This window comes from Elephantulus edwardii, unplaced genomic scaffold (assembly GCF_000299155.1).
Source record: "Elephantulus edwardii isolate Elephantulus edwardi_28Jun2011 unplaced genomic scaffold, EleEdw1.0 scaffold00267, whole genome shotgun sequence".
Classification (NCBI taxonomy): Eukaryota; Metazoa; Chordata; class Mammalia; order Macroscelidea; family Macroscelididae; genus Elephantulus; species Elephantulus edwardii.
Window position 1 is genome coordinate 3387191 of NW_006400017.1, and position 12779 is coordinate 3399969.

Consider the following 12779-nt stretch of genomic DNA (forward strand, 5'->3'; position numbering starts at 1 on the left):
CAGAAGTTGGCAGTAATTTCAAAAGCATAATGGAACTGTCCCATTTGCACTAGAAAAGAATCCCAAGGCTAAAATGTTATGTTTCTTTTCTTTGGCTAGGATTCTATCACACTGCATATCTTATGTTGATTAGAAGTGCTTATCCCAGCTCTGTATCAGTCCCTGATTAATAGTATATAAAGCAAAGAGAGGTCATTATTACATGAGATTTACTGAGCAAATATCTTTAGATCAGGAGGGTGCTCCCTTCCTCTGGAATTCCCTTTTATAGCTGTGACCACACAGTGGTGTAATGGGTCTAGAAATAAAAATGACTGGTATTCACTGAATGCAACCCATGTGCCAAATACCTTTGTTTGAAAGCTAGAAGTCCAAGTAAAGGATTTAAATTCTAGGGGAAGGCCTTTTCTAAATGTCCAGAGAGTTTCTTCTGCACAAGACTTTGACAGTGATTAAGTCTGTAATACACAAGTGGGATTACATGATTGGTCAACAGTACATGCCATTCAATATATTACAGAGTTTATTGTATATTATTATAACTGACTACAAGACAGGTTTACTGATCACCTATCAGCAAAATGACTTCTCTAATCATGTCTGTCTCTGGGAGGGTCGTTGTAAGAATATATCAAAAATACTGCATCTCAAGACCCTTCAGACACCAGCTACATGGCTGAAAAGGTGCTTTGTAAATAGATTAGATACTCTTCATCTGCCAGATCTCTTAGAAATGCTACCTGTAGATTCTAGAACCAGGTCAGCCATCAAGGTTAAAGAGACTGCCGTTAGGAAAGGGGTAGCTTTTGAAAATCCAACATGGAAAATCTTGCTTCTAGATACATCATTTTTAACCCCTCTAAAGGTCTTTCAACCAATTATGAATTTATAACCTCTAGTTTTCAATCCAACAATGTAAAAATGTATCTTTTTTTGTGGTTGGGTGGAGTGATCATTTTCACTCTGTGACACTGGTTGTTTCCTTGGTCTGGAGCATCTCTATCCTCAGTAAACATTTGCTTTTATTTGAGCAGACTTTGTGACGTTGTTCCATGCATTTCTTGGTGTCAGGAGTGGGATAGAAGGTTCATTGCCTGCAACAATATCTGAAAACTTTGCATCAAACATCTTCCGTACTGAGCAGAGCTCTTTGAATTAATTGAATGCTTTGAATGCTCCATGAATTCTTCTGATGTCAAACCAAGTAAATAAGTAAACAGTCTCTTTTTTTTTTTTTTTAAATTTTGTGTACATGTACCGTCAAATCAGATCTGACTGGTACAGGAGGATAGTAAACAGTCTCTTGATCTTGAACGCCATCTCTTTGCGAAGTAGCTCTCCAGAGGTTACCAGAAAAATGTCTGTGTTTTAGTGACTATGCAAAGGCATTTCACTGAGTGGATAGTAAACAAACTATGACTAACATTGAAAATAATGCAAATTCCTGAACACTTACTTATGCTTATATGAAATCTATACCTAGACCGGGAAGCTGTTGTCTGAACAGAGCAAGGAAACTCTACATAGTTGAAAATCAAGAAAAGAGTGTGTCAGGATTGTATCGTTTCTCCACTTATTCAATCCATATACTGAGCAAATCATTAGAGAAGATGGACTTTTGAAGAACAGTGTGGCATCAAGATTAGAGAAAGTCTTAGCAACAATCTATGCTATGCAGATGACATGACTTTGCTTGGTGAAAAACTAGGAGCACTTGAAATGCTTACTTCAGAGGACCAAAGACTATAACAGTCAATATAGATTAAATCTCAACATCAAAAAAGCAAAAATTCTCACCACTGGGCCAACAGGTAACCTCACGATATAAATGGAGAAAAGATTGAAACTGTCAACAAATTTCATCTTGCTTGGATAGACAATCCCTACTTCGGTACCAGCAGCCAAAAGATCAGGAAAAGTATAGCATTAGGCAAGTCTACTGTCTCTTTCAAAAGTCCTGAAGAGCAATGATTTCAGTTTAAAGACTAAGGTGCGTCTGATTCATGCCACAGTTTTCCCAATCACCAGCTATGCAGAGTAGGACAATGAATAAGGAAGATAGAAGAATTGATGCATTTGAGTTGTATTGGAGAATAACCCATGGACTGCCAAAAGAGCAAACAAATCTATCTTGGAGAAAGTGCAACCAGAGTGCTCCTTGGAGGCAAGCATGGCAAAGTTTTGTCTCACTTACTTTAGACATGTTGTTAAGAGAGACTGTTCTGACCTGGCAGCTGTGGTGGCTCTTATCACTTCCTCACCCTCCCCACCGACATCATGCTCCAGTTCCTGCTTGGATTTACTTTTGGAAACATCAGTGGAATGTACCTGGCTCAGAACTATTAGATACCAAACCTGGCCAAAAAGCTTGAGGACATCAAGAAGGACCTGGATGCCAAGAAGAAGCCACCTAGCTCATGAGGGCCCCCTGCTGTAGGCTCTCTGGGCCCCCATGGATCAGCCCTCCCTGAAAGCCTCCTCACCCTCAAACCAGTGGCGTGTGGTCATTGCAGCCTCAGCGAGGTTCCTCTTTGCTGGATCCTGAGTTTCCTTAGAGCAAAAATGGGGCTTCCGATGAAGAGCTCTGCCACTTCCCCACATGCTCTCTGCCCACCCTTATTCCTGCTGGTAGGAGAACTCAAGACTGGATTACAGTGCTAGATAGTAAACATAACCTTCAACTTGTCTTCTCTTTGTTCCTTGGATTACTACTATCTTTTCAAAAGAAAACTTGAGTTCTATATTCTTGATCCTATACAAAGAATGCTATTTTCACAGTACCAGTCATTATTATACTAGGTCCTTGGTAACCTTTTGTAATAAATGGTGCTCCAGAGTAATTTAAAAAAAAAAAAAGACTATTCTTTGCAGAGGGGCATCATACTTGGAAATATGGAGGGTCAGTGAAGGAAAGAAAGTCCCTTAATGAGATGGTTTGATACAGTGTCTGCAGCAGTGGGCTCAAATGTATCAGAGATAAAATGATAAAGATGGCACAGGATAGGACAGGGTTCTGATCTGATGTTCAAAGGTCTCTGTGAAAAAAAAAAGGTCTCTGTCCCTCATGCCTCATTAAGATGGCACTTAATAACAGTTTCTGGTGGCATAGCCCACAGGGAGTTACATTGTCAACCTGGGGGTGGCCAGTTCGAATCCCCCAGCAGCTCTGTAGGAGAAAGATTGGCAATCTCCTCCCACGCAAGTTACAGCCTCCTGAAAAACAAACAAACAAACAAACAAACAAACAAAAATAAAACCAACCAAACCTAAAAAACACTAAAGGGTAAGCTAGGAGTCAACTTTGATTCAACAGCAGTGAGATGAGTGAGTTTCCTTGTCCCATTCTTTTTTATCTCATTGGTATTTAATTCTAATCTTGAAAGATAGACGGCCTTGCTTTGTATTTTTCCATCTGAGAACTTTTCAGAGATCCAGGAATGCTTAGTGAACTCTGACAAAGGCTCTCTATAAATGCACTAATTACAGAAAAGCATGAATTGCTGTCCTTTGAGAAACATATGCTGATGCTTGATAAGGTGGAGAATGTCTTATCAAGATCAGGCCAGACTTCTCTCACATACTCCATTGGCTCTTAATGCTGTTAAGCAGACCTCAGGATGCTCTACAACATGACCATTTTAACTGCTACCATTCAGAATAACTTCTTGCTTTAGAGTCACCTCCAAATCGTAGTGACCCCAAGTGTGTGAATGTAGGGCTGGCCTATATAGAGTTTTTCAGTGACTGCTTTCTTAAAAGCCAATTGATGTGACACCTTCGCACGTGCCTTTAGGTTGACTCCAGGAAACTCTAACCCTCCAGTTAGCTATCTAATACACTGTTTGTGTATTGGTGGTTAACTGTTTACTACCCAGGACTTCCACTAATAATAAAAAGAAAAGGCACCACCACCACCTTTGAATCAATTCCACTTAAAGCAACTTTCTACTGTGCTTCTGATGCTGCAAATCTTTAGGGGAGGAGATTGCCCATCTTGTCTCTTGAAGAAAAGCTGGTGGATGCAAATACTTGACCTTTAAGTTAGTTAGCAGTGCAATGCACCACACCGCCAGACTCTAACCCAAAGACTCAACTATACCCATCACTTATTGAGGATCCGCTATATACTAGAAATTTTTGTCTGTATCATTAAACCTGATAACAAATCTTTGATATGGGCACCATTATTACACCAGAGCTCAAAGACAAATTACTCTTAAAGAGGATTATACCAATGGAGCACCTAGTCTAGGGATCTCTGGTGGCCTAATGGCAAGAAGTTGCACTGCAATCCTGAAGGTACGCAGTTCGAGGCCACCAGTTCCGTGGGAGAAGGATGGACAATCTCCTCCCATTTGATAAACTCACCACAGGATCAGCTATGGGTCGATTCTGCCTCCATATATACAATAATAATATTACCTAGTGTATAAACACAGTAATTTATGCATGTCCTTGACAAAATTGGATCTTTTCTGTGCCTGCCAACCCAACATATGAAAAATCTATAAAAATACTATTTTAATTAGTATTTCTCTGAATATTAGTGAAGTTTGGAAGGGGAAGGCCCTCTGGGAGGTAGATTGATTTGGTGACTGGGGCAATCGGGATAAGTGTATTGGAGACAGTGAGATTGGCACAGGACAGAGCAGAGTTTAGAGCTGTTGTACATAGGGTCACTATGAGTCGCAAGCAACTCGACGGCACATAACAACAACAGCAACATTTGTATTTATCCTAAGAATACAACAAATAAACACAGTGCAACTGAGGCTGAGTCCTCAAATTTGGAAACACAAAGGAGGAGGAGCAATTGTAAGCAGGCACTAGTGATTGGAACATGGAGTGTGAGAAGCATGAATGTAGGAAAACTGGACACTATTAAGAAAGAAAAGAAAAATATAAATATTTACACACGGGGTATTGATGAAATGAGATGGTTTGGCATGGGACATTTTGAATCAGAAAATCATATGATCTCTAGGACAGAGATGAAAAGGTGAGGAAATATGAGGTCACTTTCATAGTTAAAAAAGTAATTTCTAGATCCGTCTTGAAATACAATGTTGTGAGTGACAGGATAAAATTCATATGCATACAAGGAAGTCCAGTGAATACCACTATCATTCAAATATATGCACCAAAAACCAGAGCCAAAAAGGAGGAAATAGATAATTTCTACCAACTTTTGCAGTCAGAAATTGATCAAACATGCAAACTGGATGCATTAATAATAATGGGTGACTAAAATGCAAAATTGGGAAACAGGAAAGAAGGAAAACATGGACTGGATGACAGAAATGAGGCTAGAGATAGAATGAGAGATTTTTGTACAATCAATGATTTATTCATTGCAAATATCTTTTATAAGAAACATAAATACAGACTATTTACATGGGTTTCAATTGATGGCATGCACAGGAATCATCCATATTACATCTGTGGAAAGAATCCCTGGAGCAGCTCAGTATCAGCTGTGAAAACCAGACCAGGTTCTGACTGTGGAACAGACTACCAACTACTCATAAGAAAATTCAAAGTAAAATTGAATCAAATCCACAGGAAACAAATCTTGACCTTTAGTCTCTCCCACCTGAATTTCAAAACCATTTCAGGAACAGGTTTGAAGCCTTGGACGCTAATGAACAAAACCCAGATGAGCTATGGGAGGATATCAAGAATATCAGACAGGAAGAATGCTAGAAGTCATTACAATGATCAGGAGGGAAAAAACCCAAACACAAAACACCAGAGATGGATGTCAGAAGAGACTCTGAATATTTCACTAGAGCACTGAGAAGTCAAAGCAAAGGGAAGAAACTAGGATGGTAAGGAGCTGAAGAGAAGATTTCAAAGGGCAGCAGCGAAAGACAAAGCAAAGTATTACAATAAAATGTGCAAAGACTTGGAGTCAGAAAATCAAAAGGGAAAAACTTGCTCGTCATTTCTTAAGCTGAAGGAACTGAAGAATAAATTCAAGCCTCGAGTTGCGATACTTAAGGATGTTATGTTGTTGTTGTTGTGTACCATAGAGTTGGAAGTGACCCATAGCTGACCCTCTGGCGGATTTTCAGAGCCAGTAATTGCTTGGGAGATTGCCCATCTTTCTCCTGTGAAGTTGATGACCTTGAATCACATGTGCCTTTGGGATTGTTACATTAATTTAAATTTGTTAAATTAAATTAAAGTAAATTGTTATGTTAAATGATCCAGGAAGCATTAAAAGAAGATGGAAGGAGTATACAGAGTCACTGTACCAAAAAGAATTGGCTAACACAGAAGAACTTAATGAAACAACATATGATCAAGAGGCAATGGTGATGAGGGAGGACGTTCAAACTGCTCTGAAGGAATTGGCAAAGACTGAGGCCCCTGGAATTGACGGAATACCAACTGACATATTTCAACAAACAGATGCTGCCCTGGATATGCTGAGCAGGTCTGTGCCAAGAAATCTGGAGGACAATTACTTGGCCAACTGACTGGAAGAGATCTATATTTCTATCCCCCCAAAAGGTGATCTGACAGAATGTGGAAATTATCGAACAATATCACTAAAATTACACCCAAGCAAAATTCTTCTGAAGATTATTTAAAAATGGCTGGAATAGTACATTTGCAGAGAACTACTAGAAATACAAACTTGGTTTAGAAGAGTTTGTGGCATTGGAGACATCATCATCAATGTCGAATAGATCTTGGCTGAAAGCAAGGAGTTCCAGAGGAATGTCTATCTGTATACCATTGACTGCAAAGGCATTTGACTGTGTAGGTCACAACAAATTGTGGCTAATCTTGAGAAGAATGGGAATCCCAAAACATTTGATAGTTGTTGTTGTTATTATGTGCCATCGAGTCGCTTGTGACTCATAGTGACCCTATGCACAAGAGCTCTAAATGCTGTTCTATCCTGTGCCAACCTAGCCATCTCAAACGCACTTATTCCCACAGCTCCAGTCACAGAATCGATCCATCTCACCAAAGGTCTTCCTCTCCTTCGCCTCCCCTCCACTCTGCCAAACATGATGTCCCTCTCCAAGGACCAGTCCCTCCTTGCAACATGCCCAAAATATGTCAGACGAAGCTTCAGAATCCTTGACTCCAGGGAACACTCTGGCTTTACCCTCTCTAGGACAAACCTCTTTGTTCTCCTAGCAGTCCATGGTATATTCAACACTCTTCTCCAGCACCACACCTCAAAGGCATCAGTCCTCTTTCTTTTTTTTTTTTTTCTTTCATGTGTAGGGCAATTGTTACCAGGTCGACGACAAGCTTCCCACAGCCTGGTCAAAAGGTGCCCAGATTCTTGTGGGGTGTGTAGTAAACAGAGGAGCCACCCTTCAGGCCCCCTGCTCTGAGCAATCCTCTTTCTATCAACCCTAGTCACTGTCCAACTCTCTGATGCATAGCACATAATTGCGAAGACTATAGCCCTGATCAGGCGCACCTTAGTCTCCAGGCTGACATCGTTGCTCTTCAGTACTCTTGAGAGGTCCCTCACAGCCGACTTTCCCAGTGCAATTCGTCTCCTGATTTCCTGGCTGCTGTTACCAAGAGTGTTGACTGTGGAGCCAAGGAAACTATCTCAAGTTAACTATCTCAATCTCTTCACCATCCATGCTGATGCTGCCAATTGGCCCAGTGGTTAGAATCTTTGTTTTCTTGACATATAGCTTCAGTCCATATAGGAGGCTGTAGTCCTTGATCTTCTTATGCAAAACCTATACTTACACTAGAAAGCAGTTCTCAGAACAGAGCAAGGAAACAGTGCATGGTTCAAAATCAGGAATATGTCCTGTCTCCATATCTTTTCAAACTGTTTGTGGAACAGATCATTTGGGAGGCTGGACTTTATGAGGAGTGTGGCATCAGGATGGGAGGAAGACTCATCAGCAACCTGCATCATGCAGATGATATAATCTTGCTTGCCAAAACTGAGGAGGACTGGAAACGTCTGCTGTGGAGGTCAAGGATTGTAGTCTTCAAAAGGATTGAAGAAGACAAAGATTCTCACCGCTGGGACAATTGACAGCACCATGATGGATGGAGAAGAGATTGAGGTTGGTCACAATTTCAGTTTGCTTGGCTCCACAATCAACACTCTTGGCACAAGCAGTCAGGAAATCAAAGATAAATTGCATTGGGAAAGTCTTCTGTCAGGGAACTCTTCAAAATACTAAAGAGCAATGATGTCATTGTAGAGACTTAGGTGCACCTTATCCAGGCAAAGTCTTTACCATTAATTGCTATGTATCAGAGAGCTGGACAATGCATGAGGATGAAAGAAGAAGAATTGATGCCTTTGAGTCATGGTGCTGGACCACCAGGAGAACAAATAGGTCTGTCTTGGAGAGGGTGTAACTAAGTTTCTTCCTAGAGGCAAGGATTTTGAAGCTCTGTCTCACATACTTGGGCATGTGGCCAGGAGGAACCCAGCCTTGTAGAAGGACATTGTGATCAGAAGGGTGGAGGGACAGTGCAAGAGAGGAGGACCCTGGATGAGATGGATTGACACGGTAACTGGAGTAATGAGGGTAGGTGTGTTGGAGTCAGTGAGACTTGTTCATGACAGGGCAGGGTTCATAGGGTCACTATGAGTTCAAGTAACTTGACAGTATGCAATGACAGTACCGTTTATCCTATGATGGATTTTTCTATTTCTTGCTTGTTTGTAATTTTTGTGTGTTAATAGTTTCTAGGAGTGCTTAGTGTATTCTGGATATTTGTGTTTAGTTTATTTATTTACTTTTATTCATTAACTGATGCACATTTTCCTCCCTGCTCTTTGCTTTGTGTTTTGGAGATTTTTGCTTCTGTAGGTCTTTGTTTTTTTTTTTTAATTTGAGCAAAAGTTACATGGCTCATGCAATTTTATTCAGTCTTTCATTCACGTTTTGTCCCATAACATGAATTTTTATACCCACAATGAAATCACACTTTTCCTCCTTCCCCCCTGTAAATCTGATTTCCATTAATCCTTCTTTACCTTTCTCTGTCTTCCTTTTCTTTAGTGATAGTGTGCTGATCATTCTTTTATGGTCTATGCCTTTCTGTTAAAAACTTCATCTTATTTGTATCCATGACGAACCCCTTGGTACTGGCAATCAGAAGATCAGGTGACATATTGCATCAGGACAGTCTGACGTCAGTTATCTCTTCAAATTATTGAGGAGTAATGATATAAGTTTGAAGACTAAGGTGCACCTGAATAAGACCGTGGTCTTCTTAATCACTTGCTATGTATCTGAGACATCTGAAAGCTGAAAATTAACAAAGATTGTGAAATAAGAATTGAAGCGTTTGAGTTATGGACTGGACTACCAAAAAAGTGCGATCAAGGTATTCCTTAGAGACAAGGGTGGTGAAATTTCCTCTTTGGGCATGTTGTTAGGAGAGGCTATTCCTCAGAAAGGGATGTTTTTCCTGGAAAGATGGGGGGTCAGGGAAAGATAGAAAGATCCTTAACAAGATAGATTGTGTAGCAATGACTTGTCAGAAATGATGAGTATGGCACAGGACAGGACAGGTTTAGATCTACTGTTCATAGGATCTCTTCAATAAATAATGTTGGGAAAACTGGATTTCCAAATTCACAAAAGTAAAATGAGCTCTGTACACACCATACAGGAACAAAGCCAAACACAAAAAAATTCAAAATGGATTAAGGACCCAATGTGCAAACTAAACCACAAAATCCTTAGAAGAAAATACTGAGGCCACACTGTTATATCCAATTTTAACAATGGATTATCCAATATAAAAACACAAACAGCCCATCAACAAACAAATGGATAGAGAAGCTCTGGTATATTCACATAATGGAATACTACGCTGCACTGAAAAACAAGAAACTCATGCAATATTATTCAAAATGGATCACCCTGGAGGACATTATGCTGAGTGAGATATCTCAGTCACAAAAGGACAAATGCTGCATAGTGCCACTGTTGTAGAACGGGACTGACATTGGGGTTGAGGGAAGACAGAGAAGGAGGGGATGAATGATGTATACTGCATTGAAACAGATGAGGGAGAGAACTGTTTAAAAGTGATATATGATTGAGTATTATGGTGATAACAAGAGTCCAGAATGAAGGTTGCATAATGGAGTATACTCGGGGGTTCAGGGGGATTGTATACCAATGAAAGAATTTTTCTTTTACTTTTCAAAGAGAAGGGCAAACTGGGGTGGGGGGAGAGGGAGGCAGGGAGAAAAATGCAACAATGAATGAATGGAAATCCAAAATCTCTGTAAATGTTCATTAAAATTAATAATATTTTTTAAAAAATCACAAAACCAGAAAAAGACGAGGCTAAAAGAAACTATTTTGTACTAAGTACTTTGGAGAGGTACTGCAGACTTTCCCATTAAAATATGTCTCCTGATCTCCTGACTACTGGTACCAAGGATATTATTTGTAGATCCCAGTAAGAAGAAATTGTCGACAATTTCAGTATTTCCGCCATCTATCATAATGTTGCTTATTGGTCAAGAGGGCAGGATTTTTGTCTTCTTGATGTCAAGATGTGATCCATATTGAAGGTCTTTGATCTTCTGCAGCAAGCATTTCAAGCCCTCCTTATTTTCAGCAAGCAAGGTTGTATTATCTGCATAATACAGGTTGTTGATGACTCACTCCTCTTCTAATCCTGATGCCACATTCTTTTTCAGAGATCAGCTTCTTGAACGATTTGCTCAGTATAAAAATTAAATAGGTATGGTGAAAGAATTCACTCCTGAAGCACTTCTTTCTTGATTTTAAACTGTACAATGTCTCCCTATTCTGTTCAGACAACAGCTTCTTGGTGTAGGTGTAGGTTTTGTACGAGCATAATGAAATGTTCTGGGATTCCCATTTTTCTCAATGTTATCCATAGTTTATTATGAGCTACATAGTCAAATGCCTTTGCATAGTCAGCAAAACACAAATATAGTCAATAAAACACACATGGTCTTTCTTCTGGTCTTCCCTTATTTTTACTAATATCCATTGAACAGCCTATTGTAAATCCAGCCTGAACTTCTGGCAGTTCTCTGTACTGAATATTCAATGTATTGTTCTAGCCTTCTTGGATGATCTTCAGCAATATTTTTGGTCTGTGACATTAATGATATTGTTCATGAATTTCCACATTCTGTTGGATCACCTCTTTTGGAAACTGATGCAAGTATGGATCTAGTCTAGTTAGTTGTCTAGGTTGCTGCCTTCCAAATTTCCTGGCACAGATTGGTGAGCACAGCCAGGACTGTATCTGTTAGTTAAAACATGTCTATTGATAGACCATTGATTCCTGGGGCCTTATTTTTTGCCAGTACCTTCAGCACAGCTTCATTACCATTGGTTCTTGTTCCATATGGTATCATATGGTAGTACTTCCTGAATTTTTCCAGTGTGGATTATTTCTTTTCAGTACAGTGAGTGTATAATGCATTCCATCTTCTTTTGATGCTTCCTAAATCATACAAGATTTTTTCCCCCCACAGACTGGCTCAGTATTGCAACTTGCAGTAGGAATTTGTTTCTCAGTTATTTCAATTTGAGAAATTCTGAGCTAGTTGTTTCCTTTATATTCCCTGACCGCAGCTCTTTGCACAATCCATTGTAACACTTTGCTTTGTCTTCTTGAGCTGCCTTTTGAAATCTTCTGTTCATCTTTCTTTTTTCCTCATATTCGTTTTTTTAATTGATTTGCTTACAAAGCTTGTATACATTATTTTACACTAGTCTTCAGCCACATCGTGTTTCATACAATCAGCCTCATGCATTATGTTTTATAAAATTACCCTGTCTTTTCACCTGGATCCTCCCCATTTCCTTCCCCTCCTCCCTAAACCCACCCAACTGAGAAACCCTGTGGTTTTGCCCTTGCCCATCCTCAGCCCTCTGCTCCCACCCCTTCCCTCCTTGAGTTCCCACACATATTTTAATAATTATCCTTCTCTTTTTACAATAATGGTCATATCCAGTATTTGTCTTTATGAGATTGAGTTAGTTCACTCAGAATAATGCTCTCCAGTCTTTTCCAAGTTATGCAGTATTTTTTAAATCGTTACTCTTACTTGCTGCATAGAATGTACCACAATTTCTCAATTAGTTCAGTTATGGTTGGACATTTTGGGCTGTTTCCATGTACTTGCAATGGTAAATAACACTGTTACGAATACTGGTGTACAAATCTCTGTGTCTCAGTTCTAATTTCCTTGGGATATATTCCTAAGTAGGGTCATATGGAGTTTCTTTGTTCAACTTTTTGAGGAAACGTCAAACTGTCTTACAGAGTAGTTGTACCATTTTATAATCACACCAACAGTGTATGAGAGTTCCCACCTCTCCACATCCTCTCCTGTTCATCACTGTTACTTCTCCATTTCTTCCTTTTGTTTTGAATTCTTGATGTTTTAGTGCAATTTTCAGAGACTATTTTGACATTTAGTTTAGTCTTTTCTTTCTTCTCTGCTTATTTACTCTCTTTATGGAGGATATTCTTGATGTCATTCCACGAACTTGTCTGATCTTCTATTTATCACTAGTCTTCAAGAATAGTCCTTGAAAGAGACCCACAGCTAAAAGGATGCACCATTCTATTCCTGGAAATCCCTTCTTGGTGGTTCTAAGGCATCCCATCTCAGTTTGTATTCTCCCCTTTTATCACCAGTGATATAGCACATTTCTAGACTATACCCCAAGGAAACGCTCTATTAAAAAAAACAACAACAAAAAAACCAAAACCAAGCCTCTCTTTATATCCATCAGGGCTAAGATAGAATTAGGGGGTGT

General features: G+C 39.5%; 1 pseudogene; it reads left to right on the forward strand.

The window, feature by feature from the left end:
- Positions 1-2277: 2277 nt before the first annotated feature.
- LOC102857508 lies at positions 2278-2421 on the forward strand (annotated as a pseudogene).
- The last annotated feature ends 10358 nt before the right edge of the window (positions 2422-12779 follow it).